The 13104-nt window shown below is 45.8% G+C and overlaps 1 long non-coding RNA gene across 1 annotated transcript in view; it reads left to right on the top strand.

Annotated features, from left to right (window-relative positions):
* LOC126412835 (uncharacterized) overlaps window positions 1-13104 on the top strand; it is a 302199-nt gene that overhangs the window by 72889 nt on the left and 216206 nt on the right. The window lies entirely within an intron of this gene.

The following is a 13104-nucleotide window of genomic DNA, read 5'->3' on the forward strand; positions in this document are numbered from 1 at the left end:
CTTTGAACTTCGTCATTGGAACGAACCAGCAGTAGCAGGTCGTCAGCGTATGTCCTATAGCGAAAGGTGACGTCCCGTAGCGTGATGCCAGATAGGCGGTGGTTAAGGCCCCCTAGGAGTGGCTCGAGTGCGATTGCATAAAGGTAGGTAGAAAGGGGACAACCCTGTCGTAGAGACCTCTTAATGGGTACTGGTCCTACCGTCCTTCCATTGACCTGGACGTGTGAGCTGGCTGCGGTCCAAAGACACCGTAGGGTGTCGATGAGGCCCGGGGGGAATCCCATACAGTCCATCATTCGTAGGAGGAAGTTGTGGTGCACTCTATCAAAGGCGCGGTTGAAATCGACGGAGACGATCGCCGCTCTCAGACGGCACGCAGAAGCGATCGCTATTAAGTCCCTGCGCCGGCCGAAGTGGCCGTGCGGTTAAAGGCGCTGCAGTCTGGAACCGCAAGACCGCTACGGTCGCAGGTTCGAATCCTGCCTCGGGCATGGATGTTTGTGATGTTCTTAGGTTAGTTAGGTTTAACTAGTTCTAAGTTCTAGGGGACTTATGACCTCAGCAGTTGAGTCCCATAGTGCTCAGAGCCATTTTTTTATTAAGTCCCTGCAGTCACCGGTGGCCATGTGTATGTTGGCTTCTCCCCCCTGCGACATCTGTTCTGGAGCGAGGATCATCGGCAAAGTCGTTTTAATACGGCTCGCCATAATCCTGGTGAAAATCTTGTAATCGGCGTTCAGCATTGTAAGTGGCCGATAGTCGTTAATCGATAGCCCTCCACCTGGCTTGTGTACTGGTATGAGGAGACCTTCTATAAACGCTGGCGGCACAACACAGTCTGGAGACATAAGTTCGTGGAACATTATAACCCAGCGAGGCATCATGATGTCACGGAAAGTCCAGTAGAATTCGATGGGCAATCCATCAGGTCCAGGAGATTTATTGGCCGCACCTTTGTCCACGGCGTCTTCGACTTCTTCGAGTGAGATTTCCTCTGTTAGTGCATTCACGGTAGCCTCGTCGATAGTACGTGTTACCTGCTGTAACACTTCAGTAGTGGCCTCGTCATTGACGGTTCTTTCCTTGTAAAGATGACGAAAATGACCCTCCACCGCCTTTACTATGGTTGCTTGGGTCGTACATAAGCGACCGTCGTGTGTCCTGAGTTGTGTGATTAAATGTTGGCGTTGTCGGCGCTTATTCGCCACAACGTGGTGCATAGTGGGTTCCACTGCAACCGTTCGGTCGTGCCATCGCGAGCGGACTAGTACACCTTCTAGTCGACGCTTCGTCAATGATAGTATGTGAGCCTTGACTCTGCTTTGGTCATGTTGTATCTCCGGGGAAGGGGGTAAGGCGTCGAGGTCCCTGAGTGCCGCGTAGTAAAAATCGAGGATCTGTCGATGCCGCGCAGTCACGTCCTTGCCATATCGCATAAGTGTCCTACGGATTGCTGGTTTGGCACAGAGGAGCCACCACTCCAGGGTCGAGGTGTATCGTGGGTGGCGGCGTTCACAGTCAGTCCACGTTGCTGCAACTTGCCGACGGCAATCCAGGTCCTGGAGATGAGTTATGTTGAGCTTCCAAAAGCCATTTCTGTGCCAGACTTGTTGGGGGCGTAGGTGTATAGTGCAGATATAGGCACTGTGATCGGAATAGGCTTGAGGCCATAATTCGGCGTCCACCACACCTTGTGTGAGATCTCGTGACACATATATGCGGTCAAGTCGGCTGGCCGAATGACTGGTAAGATGAGTGTGGCCAGAGCGGTTACCGTGGACTTTTTCCCACGTGTCGCACAAGTAAAGTTCTTGGATCATCGCACCCAGTTCCGGACAAGGCATGTAATGTGGGATTTGGTCCTTGGGGTGAAGTACGCAATTAAAATCGCCGGCGAAGACGCTGTGGTCGTATCGTCCAAGGAAAAGGGGAGCGACATCTGTGGAGTAGAATCTGGCGCGGTCGTGACGTCTTGTGGTCCCCGACGGCGCGTAAACATTAATGAATCGGGTGTTGAGTGCCGTAAATGCTATTCCTCGCGCGGAGGGAAGAAACGTGACGTCGGTAACTTCAATACCTTCACGCACTAATATTGCCACTCCGGTGTCTGCAGGGCTACCGGGCGTCACATGTGTGGCGTAACCGTAAAAGTGCGGGAGTGCAGTCGTTTTCACTTCTTGTAGGAAAGCAAAGTCAACTCCCATGGCTCGTATGGTTTCTTTCAAAAGTTGGATCTTGACAGGAGAACTGATCATGTTGATATTCATTGTCGCCAGGCGGTAAGCCTGGCAACGCGTTGTTTGGGCGAGGTTATCCATGTTGAAGTTGGAGAGAAGCGAACATCGGAAGTGATGTCACCCCCCGCCAAACGCGGTCCTCCTTGTGCTGCATGGTCCGGCGGCGCCTCAGCTGGCCGCGGGTCGGGATCTTGTGTCTCGACGTCCTCGGCCCACGAAGCGGGCGCGGATGTCTGTTCATGTTCCATTGCCTCGAAATGTTTGGTAGTAAGGGACCGGGCGACTTCGCTGCCTGCACTGGTACCTTCCCGCTGCTCACTGTGTCTGTCAATGGGCTGATGTTCGAAAGCTGCATGTTTTTCTGCCTGTTCTGCAAGGTTGGAATCAGTGGAAACAGCCTCAGCTTCGCGGCTGGCTTCTTGAGTAGTCAGTTGTTCTTGCCCGGCCGAATGCGAACCGCTGTGTTCCGACACGGTCCGACGACGGCGCTTTCGGCGTTTCGGTGATCGTTGTTTCCGTACATGGCCTTCATTGTCAGAAGACGGCACTGACTCACGCTCCGCCGGAACAAACGCTTCGGTCGGTACAATAAGGGAATCAATTGCCATCTTGCCGGCGTCAATGTCTGTCGCGGTCGGTAGCTCCAGAGTCGTAGTACTATTTTCCACCACTGGCCAGGTCGGTGGATCATCCAGGTTTTTGTCCGTGGAAAGTGATTCTTGTACCGCTGAAGCGGTCGGCCGTGTCTGTTGTGTGGAGAACGTCGTGAGCGCCGCCGCGTAAGTCACGGGTAGAACAGTCTTCGCCGCTGGTGGTGCAACGTCCTTCGGTGGGAGTTGTGTGATCCGACGCTGGAGGCATTCGGAACGAAAGTGTCCTTCTTTGCCGCATCGGGAACACGTCTTCGGCTGGCCGTCATAAATAACTATGGCCCGGCATCTTCCTATCTGTAGATAGGATGGCACGTGTCGTTGGAGATCTATGCGAACTTGGCGTACTCCATTGAGTACTGGATACGTCTTAAACTGGGTCCATTTTTCAGCCACGTGTTCGTGTACCGTGCCGTAGGGGTGGAGCGCCGCTACAACTTCTGCCGCCGGGAGTTCAAATGGAAGTTCGAATATGCGGATAGTCCGCAGTCCCATTGCGGCATGGCCGACCTCGACGTTGCCAACATTGCCATCTGCGTGGCAGAAGCGGAGTTCTTGTTTCATCTCACGAAGCACCTTGTCGCATGTAGTTTCGTTTATGAGCTTTACATAGACCGTGCTACTGACGATCGAAAAGTGAATGCCGACAATGTCGGCAGCCGGGATCTTGGCTTCCTCTTTTAAAAAGCGTTCGACTTCGAGCGCCTTTGGTCGGGTAAAGTCGTTCCGAAATGTGAATTTCAAGGTTGATCTTCTGTATTGGTTTGCCATGGTCTTGCGGCGATACGGCGTCACGTTAGTGTCGGCCGAAGAAAGTAAACAAGGCGCGCGGGCTCTCTCTGACAGCGGAGAGCACACACCGCACGTCTGCTTCGCTCGGCTGCGAGAGCCGCACTGCAAAAGACCACGGTACTAGTACAGGAACTAGTGAACTGATGTATTTTGTGTCTTGCAATATTCTGGACTGTTCGCTGCATTTATCATGAAAATCAATTAAGTAATACGTTACATAAAACTTTCTGCTTGTGCATAGCTGTTTCGATCGCAGTAAAATATGTGCACTAGAAAAAAATAAAAAATATTCGGAGTAGTATGGTTTCACTTCATCAAAATGTGCGGCAGTGACCACATTTTCCAGTTATTTGTATCACCTTCTCTAGAAAGAGATCCAGAACTTCGACATAATATATTCTCCGATAATGACATTGCAACTAATACGATAAACTTCCTGATTAAAAAGAATTGAAATATTGATTCCCGTTTCTTTACGCTAAACTAATATCACTTTTAAATAATTAATAGTATACCGAAGGGTCATATATTTTAACTGTAAAAGACTACTGAACGCTAATTTTCGATGTTCCTGGTTTTCGCGTTATTCGTTTCGTTCTTTGTTTGTAACTAAATATGATAATGTTACTTTTTAGTAGCATGCACTCGAAATTTAAAATGTATTGTTATTCCGAAATTATTATCAATTGTTTTAATTGTTCCAAATTAGGTTTCGGCCATTGTAGCAATACTGCGACGGAATTACGGATGGTTGTAGAAGGCTTTCTTTTTTAAGGTCGCATGTCACTGTTAATACACTTAAGTATGTTAGTGCTCATAAATGAACAGTAAAAGTTTTCCGAATGGGGTAAGCTACTGTAGTTTGATATTTGATCAATACATGTATTAGCCTCCTCACTTGCTTCTGCCTGTTCTTGAAATCTTAACAGCGTAGCAAAAAACGGCATGACGTGTCGTAATGTATATATCACAAACAGGCATATGTGAAGTCTCTTTACACATTATTTAAAGAAACATTAAAAAATGGTGAAGTGCTATCAGACAAACAGATCAGTATGACGCATCTCCATCTAATAAAGCATTTTCTGCCATGATAAATGCAAAGTTTTGATTGGACTTGAGATTACCAATTACGGATAGCTCTGAAACCAACACGACTTCTATTACAAATGGTGGGTTACCAATTTGCTCGCTTTGTAGCTATTATAATTTTAGCTTTACTCGATATTTCTGGAACTTCCCTAGTTGCCTTCGTCAAGTGTCGGGCATAAATTTCATAGCACGCTGTTTGGAGCGCAACCAGACTTTGAAAAGTACAAATTACACGCCGTTAAACATTTTCAGTTTGGTGTAGGTTTTTGCCATAAAGACGTTGTGTACGATAACGTCGCAAGTCGTACACGATAACGTCATGACAGCATATTTCTATGAGCCATTTCTCGTGGACCTGAGACAGGGGCAACAGAAACCTTTAGTATTGTATTATTTGACGGTGTCTTCCATTCCGGCATTTACATTGATGGCGATTAAAGTTGCTGCAGGTATGAAATCAGCTTGCAATGAAAGTGAAACTGACATAAAGTGTACCACATGCTTGGTTACTCAGTTGATTAGCATTACGCCTGTAGCACAGCCGCAAAAGGTAAGTGGCTGTGCCGGCCGAAGTGGCCGTGCGGTTAAAGGCGCTGCAGTCTGGAACCGCAAGACCGCTACGGTCGCAGGTTCGAATCCTGCCTCGGGCATGGATGTTTGTGATGTCCTTCGGTTAGTTAGGTTTAACTAGTTCTAAGTTCTAGGGGACTAATGACCTCAGCAGTTGAGTCCCATAGTGCTCAGAGCCATTCGAACCATTTGGTAAGTGGCTGTAACGCCATCTACAGGGTGGTTTTACGTCAACTACTTGAGTCAGTGTAGACGGAAAACTGTTTACCGTATGGGTACCTAACTTTATAGGAATGGTGTCCAGGCTGTGCGCTCAGGATTTCCGATGTTAGTCCTGTAAGCGTCCTGACTTGGCGTTAGGCGCCGGTACTGGAACGGCGACAAAGTGCTGAAACACGAGCGTCAGCGTGCACTACGGTCGCCGACGGTCAACATAGATCTGGACAAGGTAAGCGCGGTTTAGCACGTAAAGCTGTTACGTCAAAACAGCAGCAACAGTGGTGCTGCCCTTCGTGAGGATCGACACATTGAAGGAATGCGGAGAGGCCCTCTTACCGCACCGGCGTCGAAGAACAACATTCGGAGGTTCGAATTAACTAGCGATGTGGAAATTGCTCCTGGGAGAGGCGCCACAAATTGTTGGAGTTACCGTTGACATGGCTGAGAATGCTTGGTGCTGTGTGCGGACTTCAAGCCGTGTACACGAGCTGTGTCTCGACAGCTCGACATTCCGTGATCCACCGTTCGAACAACGCTGCGAAAATTTGTGAAATGGTACCTCTAGTGCGGTTCCAGGCTGTCGTTGGCGCAGATGCTCGTCGCAATGAACGACATTTGTAAGCTGGCACATGAATGGGGTACGCAGTTGACAAATGGTACTCTCGCCTGTGGAAATTAAAATGTTCTTCTTTCAATGGTTTATTCGTTATTTCTCTTTAGCATGTCGTTACAAATGTTTACACGAAGTTTCATTGTCCTACGATCACTCCTTTTTCATGGGGGCCCCCTCAAGTTGCGAAAGTTTAATTGTATCAACCCTGTATATTTTTTGTATAAGGAGAGTTTACACAGTAGGTTTTCATCTGATTGGTTGTTGCTTATGAGAAGACCGTGTTACGTCCCGCCTAAGGAGGACAGGAACGTTTCGGAATTCAAAAGTAGTGAGGTCGTGGTTTCCGAGACCGTGGTTGACCGTTACTCGTGTTTGTTGAGATTCCACGACTACCTTGCGAATATAAACCGAAGCGCCAAAGAAGCTGGTATGGACATGCGTATTCAAATACAGAGACAGGTAGCCGCGCGGGATTAGCCGTGTTGCCTGGGGGGTGCTGCAGTCATGGCCTGTGTGGCTGGTCCCGGCGGAGGTTCGAGTGCTCCCTCGGGCATGGGCGTGTGTGTGTGTGTGTTTGTCCTTAGGATAATTTAGGTTAAGTAGTGTGATGACCTTAGCAGTTGAGTCCCATAAGATTTCACACACATTTGAACATTTTGAACAGACATGTAAACAGGCAGAATACGGCGGTGCGGTCGCAACGCTTATATAAGACAGCAAGTCTCTGGTGCAGTTGTTAGATCGGTTACTGCTACTACAACGGCAGATTATCAAGATTTAAGTGAGTTTGAACGTGATGTTATAGTCGGCGCACGAGCGATCGAACACAGCATCCGGCCGTTGTGGCCGAGTGGTTCTAGGCGCTTCAGTCCGGAACCGTGCGACCGCTACAGTCGCAGGTTAGAATCCTGCCTCGGGCATGGATGTGTGTGATGTCCTTAGGTTAGTCAGGTTTAACTAGTTATAAGTTCTAGGGGTATGATGACCTCAGATGTTAAGTCCCATAGTGCTCAGAGCCATTTGAACCACTTGAACACAGCATCTCTGAGGTAGCGATGAAGTGGGGATTTCCCGTACGACCATTTCACGAGTGTACCGTGACTGGGAGGAATCCCGTAAAACATCAAATCTCCGACATCTCTACGGCCGGAACAAGATCCTACAAGAACGGGAGCAACAATCGTTCAACGTGACAAGTGCAACCCTTCCGCATGTTGCTGCAAATTTCAATGCTGGGCCACCAGCATGTGCCAGCATGCGAACCATTCAAAGAAACTTCTTCGACATGGGCTTTCGGAGCCGAAGAGCCGCTCGTTTAACCTTGCTGGCTGCACCACACAAAGCTTTACGCATCGCCTGGGCCCGTCAACACCGACATTGGACAGTTCATGACTGGAAACATGTCGCCTGGTGGGATGAGTCAAATCGTATCGAGCGGATGGACGTGTACGGGTATGGAGACATGAATCCATGGACCCTGCACATCAGCAGCGGACTGTTCAAACTGATGAAGGCTTCGTAATGGTGTGGGGCGTGTGCAGTTGGTGTGATATGGGAGTCCCGATTCATCTAGAAACAACTCTGAGTGGTCACACATACATAACCATCGTATCTGGTCATCTGCATCCATTCATTTCCATTAAGCATTCCGACGGATTTGGGCCATTCCAGTAGTACAATCCGACACCTCACACTTCGGGAATTGATACAGAGTGGCCACAGGAACACTCTTCTGAGTTTAAACACTTCCGCTGGCCACCGAACTTCCCAGACAAGAACATTATTGAGCATATCTGGGATGCCTGGGAATGTGCTGTTCAGAAAAGACCACTAATCCCTCGCACTCAAACGGATTTATGGAAAGCTCTGCATGATTAATGGTATCCATTCCCTCCAGCACTTCTTCAAATATTAGTCGAGCCCACGCTATGTCATGTTGCGGCACTTAGGGGCGTTCGCGGGGGCCCTACACGATATTAGGCAGGTGTACCAGTTTCTTTGGTTCTTGAATGTATAATCTATGAGTTTAGGAAGATCATACTCAAAGCCATACTGAATCTCAGCTGCCTCACACGACTAACGTTCGAGAGGGCTGTTATTATTCTCTCGGTGGTGCAGGATCATGTAGATACATCGCCTACCTTGAATCCGGTATCGGGCTTGTTTGCAACGAGACAAGAATCCACAGTGCGATGGTGTCAAGAGAACGATGGGCCGTTAACACAGTGACCACAATCGTGTGTCCATAACTGCGGGTCTTTGACTGTTTTGGGAGAGGGTACATTGTAAGTAAAACGTATGAAATATTAGTTCACTTTATCACATGAATGAATAAAAAGATTTGACTAACGTGAAACAATCCTTTGCCACAGGAAAGCTTGATAATTTACAATTGCCATTAACTGTTAAAGCTTCACTTGGTAATAGTTAACAGACTTTTCTCGTGATGTACAGTGCTCATTTACAAATGTACATCTCCATGTAACACTTCAATAACACACTCTTCCAAAGAGACGATGTAACTGCTTCAGCTGAGATCGTGAAATGGTTCGAGCGCTTCCATACTTGGCTCTATATTGACCTCTGTGCAAAAACGCTGCTGTATTGAGAGAGAGGGCGAGTCTTCTTCAGCCTCTCCCATGCAGCGAGACCTCTCTGGCGTCTGCGGTACTGATGTGCGTTGGTGTGGCGCCGTTATCTCTGGAGAACATCACAGTTGGGGCTTTCCTTTACGTGGCAGCGGAGGGGGAACACTGCGCCAAACGACAACAGTGGACAGAGGGGTGGAAGTACCTCTTCTCTTCTAGCGAGACCGCATTCTTCATACTGCGTCATCTATCTGGTGTGGAGGTTCCGATGAGAACGAAATTGCGAGATTGAATTTGTTTTCATGATACAGGCCCGCGGCCTGGTGTGACAGTATAGGGGGCCATTAGGTAAACAACACTATAATCTCTGATTTTCTTCATGGTAGTTTTCATAGTGGCACTACGTTCCGGACGTTTTAAGGGCAGTGTCTTTGTCCTTTCCTCGAGGTCTTTGTGACCATATCTGTTAGCAAGATAACGAAAGACAGCATGTTGATCGGTCTGAGATGTAAAACTGCTTTTGCGTTATTTCAATTTAACGTCAGTAAACTGTCTAAATTTTATTAACAACATATTTATATTCATATGCGTTACTTTCCCTGCCGTAGCAGGGAAAAGAAGGGAACCAGAGGAAAAATGTTCCTATCGGAGAGCAAAAAATGCGAATACGCACCTGTTTTTTTTAATGACTCTAACTGAAGAGTGGGATACCAGCTGCCCCATTCTACTTTCCTCAGCACATCTGAAAGTTTTCACAAAAAAATTTGGCGTGAGATCGTATTTGCGCTTTTTGATGTTGAGTGAGAAGAAGACAGTGGCACTGCCAAGGAGACGGAAATGTGATAAATGCTGGAAGATAGTGGACAGTGGTTATATTATAGATAGAGCGAAGGAGACAATGGCAGTGGGAGAGAAACAGAGGAAACAGTGGTAGTGAAAAAATAGTTGACGATAACATAACAGTGCTAGGAAAAGGGTGAATGATATAGTGGCAGGGGGAGAGGAATAAATAGAAAGTTGGTGAGAACAAGTGATAACGAGGAGGGGCAGACTATATGAGAAAGTCACGGGAAAGAGAAAGATAGTGACAGTGAGTAGGGAGCAGCAGTAAGAAGGAAGGAATAAGATGGGCAAGAGGGAGGGAGCCACAGTGAGAGGAGGCAGCAGCAGCAGGGCAGAACGAAAGGGACTCTGGCTGTGGCAAATGAAACAATGACAGAGAGGCACACAGAGATAATGACGATGAGTTAGGCTGAGTGCACAAGTGAGCAAGGGCAAATGGGATTCGGTTGGCATGAGCGACGTACGGCGATGGACCAGTGGGTGTGAGTGGGTTACAGCTGGGAAACTTTGTGAAGTGCTGAGGACGGTAGAATGAGGCAGCTGGTACCCCACTTTCCAGCCAATCATTTAAATAAACAGGAACATAAGAGCATTTTTTGTGCTCCGATAGGAGAAATTTTTCGCTGGTATTGTATATCTACAGTAAACAAATTTCCTTATTTTTATGCTCTTCTTGGTGCTGAAATTTTAATGGCGAGTGTATCTTACTACCATATAAGGCCGTTCGAGCTGATATTCGGATCAATGAGTTATTATTTTCGTTTTAGACTATCTAAAATATTGTATGAGTGTACAGATCGTTAATATACAGCACCGATGTGTGTCTGTTAGCGAGCATAAATAATTTTTTCCTTCCAGTTATTATACAAATTAGGCATGGAGGAGCATTAAATTATGTTACATGTCTACAGTCGTGCAGATACGGTGTCACGGTTTTGAATATGACAAAAGGGAAATCTCAGCTACAGCACATAAGCAAATACTTCAGACTTGTCGGTCGGAACTAGTGATGAACCAGAATTGCTGTGAACGTATTACACTGCCCAAAATTTTGTACAGCACATACACGTGCGTCTTTCTGTAGACCAAAATGAAGGTGTGTATATTTCCTAGTGTGTGTGTGTACGCTCGCGCGTGCGTGTGTGTGTTTGATGAACGTGCAGTTAGGATTCAAAAAGGGATATTTACTTCTGATAAAGAATTTGGACTATTCCAGGACTGTATAAGGATGAAAGCGTGTGTTGCCTTAAATCACGTTAGGCATTTTCAGCTGAGTTCTCAGTTATGAAACTAGAAATAGAAATGATTTTCGTACGGAAGTACCTAGCAAGGCCTTAAATCGAGAATATATATATATATATATATATATATATATATATATATATATATATATATATATATATATATATTCGCGAGACATACGTAGCACGTAGGAGGAAAAAAACTATTGCTTGAGTCTTGAAGGAACGTACTGTGTCGGAATTTAAGCTGTGAACCACACCATAACGCTCAGAAGCCTCTCTCTTGTACGGTCTGCCGCTGGAGCTGGGTGAGCACCTCCACGACGCTTTCGCGCATACTAAATGAACCTGTGACGCAACGCGCTCCTCTTATTTCGATCTTCTCCATTTCCGTTACCAATCCTATTTGGTACAGATCCCAGGCTGATGAGAAAGTTCCAAGTATTCGCTGAACGGGAGTTTTGAAAGCTACCTCCTTTGCGGGTGGTCTACGTTTCCTCTGGATTCTCCCAATGAATCACAGTCTAGCATCTATCTTGCCTGCTGTTAGTTTTATACGTCCGTGCCTCTTTAAATCGCTCCGTACGTGTACCCATAGATATCTATTGGATATGGCTACTTCTAGTGTTAGTTCATCAATCCCGTAGTCATACAGTCATTGTTTAATCATACAATAACTGCTGTTTCTATTCATTTATGCGCATTACGTCACGTTTATGTTGAAAGTTAACCGCCAGTCACCGAACCAAGTGTCGGTCCTCTGGAGGACATCGTGCAATTTGCTACAGTTTTCTAGTACTGCAGCTTCTTTACATACAACAGCATCAGCCGTGAAATGCATCACGTGGCTTCCGACGTTACCCATGGATCATTCAGCTCTCGACATAAGCCTTCACAATTGAAATAATCCGTGTGTCCTTGCGTGTTGAGATATCGGTCACTACTGCAGATATAAGTTGGCACATAGTTTCTCTTCGCCAGCGTTTACCTGTTGGTGGTAGTTCTAAACCAACTACAAGTGTTGCGAGACGAGTTCTTGTGTGCCGTCGCCCTGTTAGCTTGTGACTAACTTCGCGATTACATGCTTTATTTCAAATGTAATATCAGAATTAGTTTTATAATGAAGGGTGTACCGTATTACGAGTAATAAGTGACACCAAAAAGAGACCTGTTTATTACATTACTATTAGTGAAGCCCCCACAATTACTGTTCGTAGAACTTACGCTATACCAGACAATAACCACAGAGTATTTCACAGTTTGATTTACTAGTTACAGAACTGTGGGAGTAAAAGTTAACTTTTATTGAACAACTGATGATGACGCAATAGCACAGCGATAAAATAGCAATGACTGAAATAAGTGACAGTTCAACACGAAAAGTAGTCTACTTCGCATATTTTCATACGTTTATGTCGTATGGTATTATTTTTTGGGGTAATTCTTCTGATCCAAAAAGGGTATTTTTGGCTCAAAAACGGGCTGTTCGAGCTATATGTGGTGTAAGTTCGAGAACCTCTTGTCGACCCCCATTCAATAGTCTGAGAATTCCGACATTGCCCTCACAGTATATATTTTCTTTAATGTCGTTTGTTGTTAGCAATATTAGCCTATTCCCAAGAGTTAGCAGCTTTCACTCAGTTAATACTATGCTGAAATCAAATCTGTATGAGGAATGAACTTCCTTGACTCTTGTGCAGAAAGGAGTGCAGTATTCTGCTGCATCCATTTTCAATAAGCTACCACAATAACTCAAAAATCTTAGCAGTAGCCCAAAGTCTTTTAAGTCTAAACTGAAGAGTTTCCTCATGGCCCACTCCTTCTATTCTGTCCAGGAGCTCCTGGAAGAGCTAAAAAATTAAGCAAATTCGTGTTGCGTTGTTGATTTTCTTTATTTAAACTCACGACTTGTCGCCTGGATATGTTTTTTATATTTCATTTTATCTGTTTCTACTATCGTGCTATAATTTCATGTATTGACTCGTTCCATGACCATGGAGATTTCTCCTTTATTTGGTCCCACGGAACAATAAATAAATAAATAAATAAAATTGCAATGTGCAGTATGCATAATACCATATTACGTCAGACACTCCGTAACTCACCACATAACATTTACAAAATATTTTTTCGTAATTGAGACAAATATTTGTGTGTGTGTGTCATTTTATATACCTATTTCTAAATGACTTGTCTGTACTATTCTATTACTCATAATAGAGAACCGTATACCCGTCCGAATCGTAACTATCTTAATCA

Source organism: Schistocerca serialis, chromosome 7, assembly GCF_023864345.2.
Source record: "Schistocerca serialis cubense isolate TAMUIC-IGC-003099 chromosome 7, iqSchSeri2.2, whole genome shotgun sequence".
NCBI classification, from domain to species: Eukaryota; Metazoa; Arthropoda; class Insecta; order Orthoptera; family Acrididae; genus Schistocerca; species Schistocerca serialis.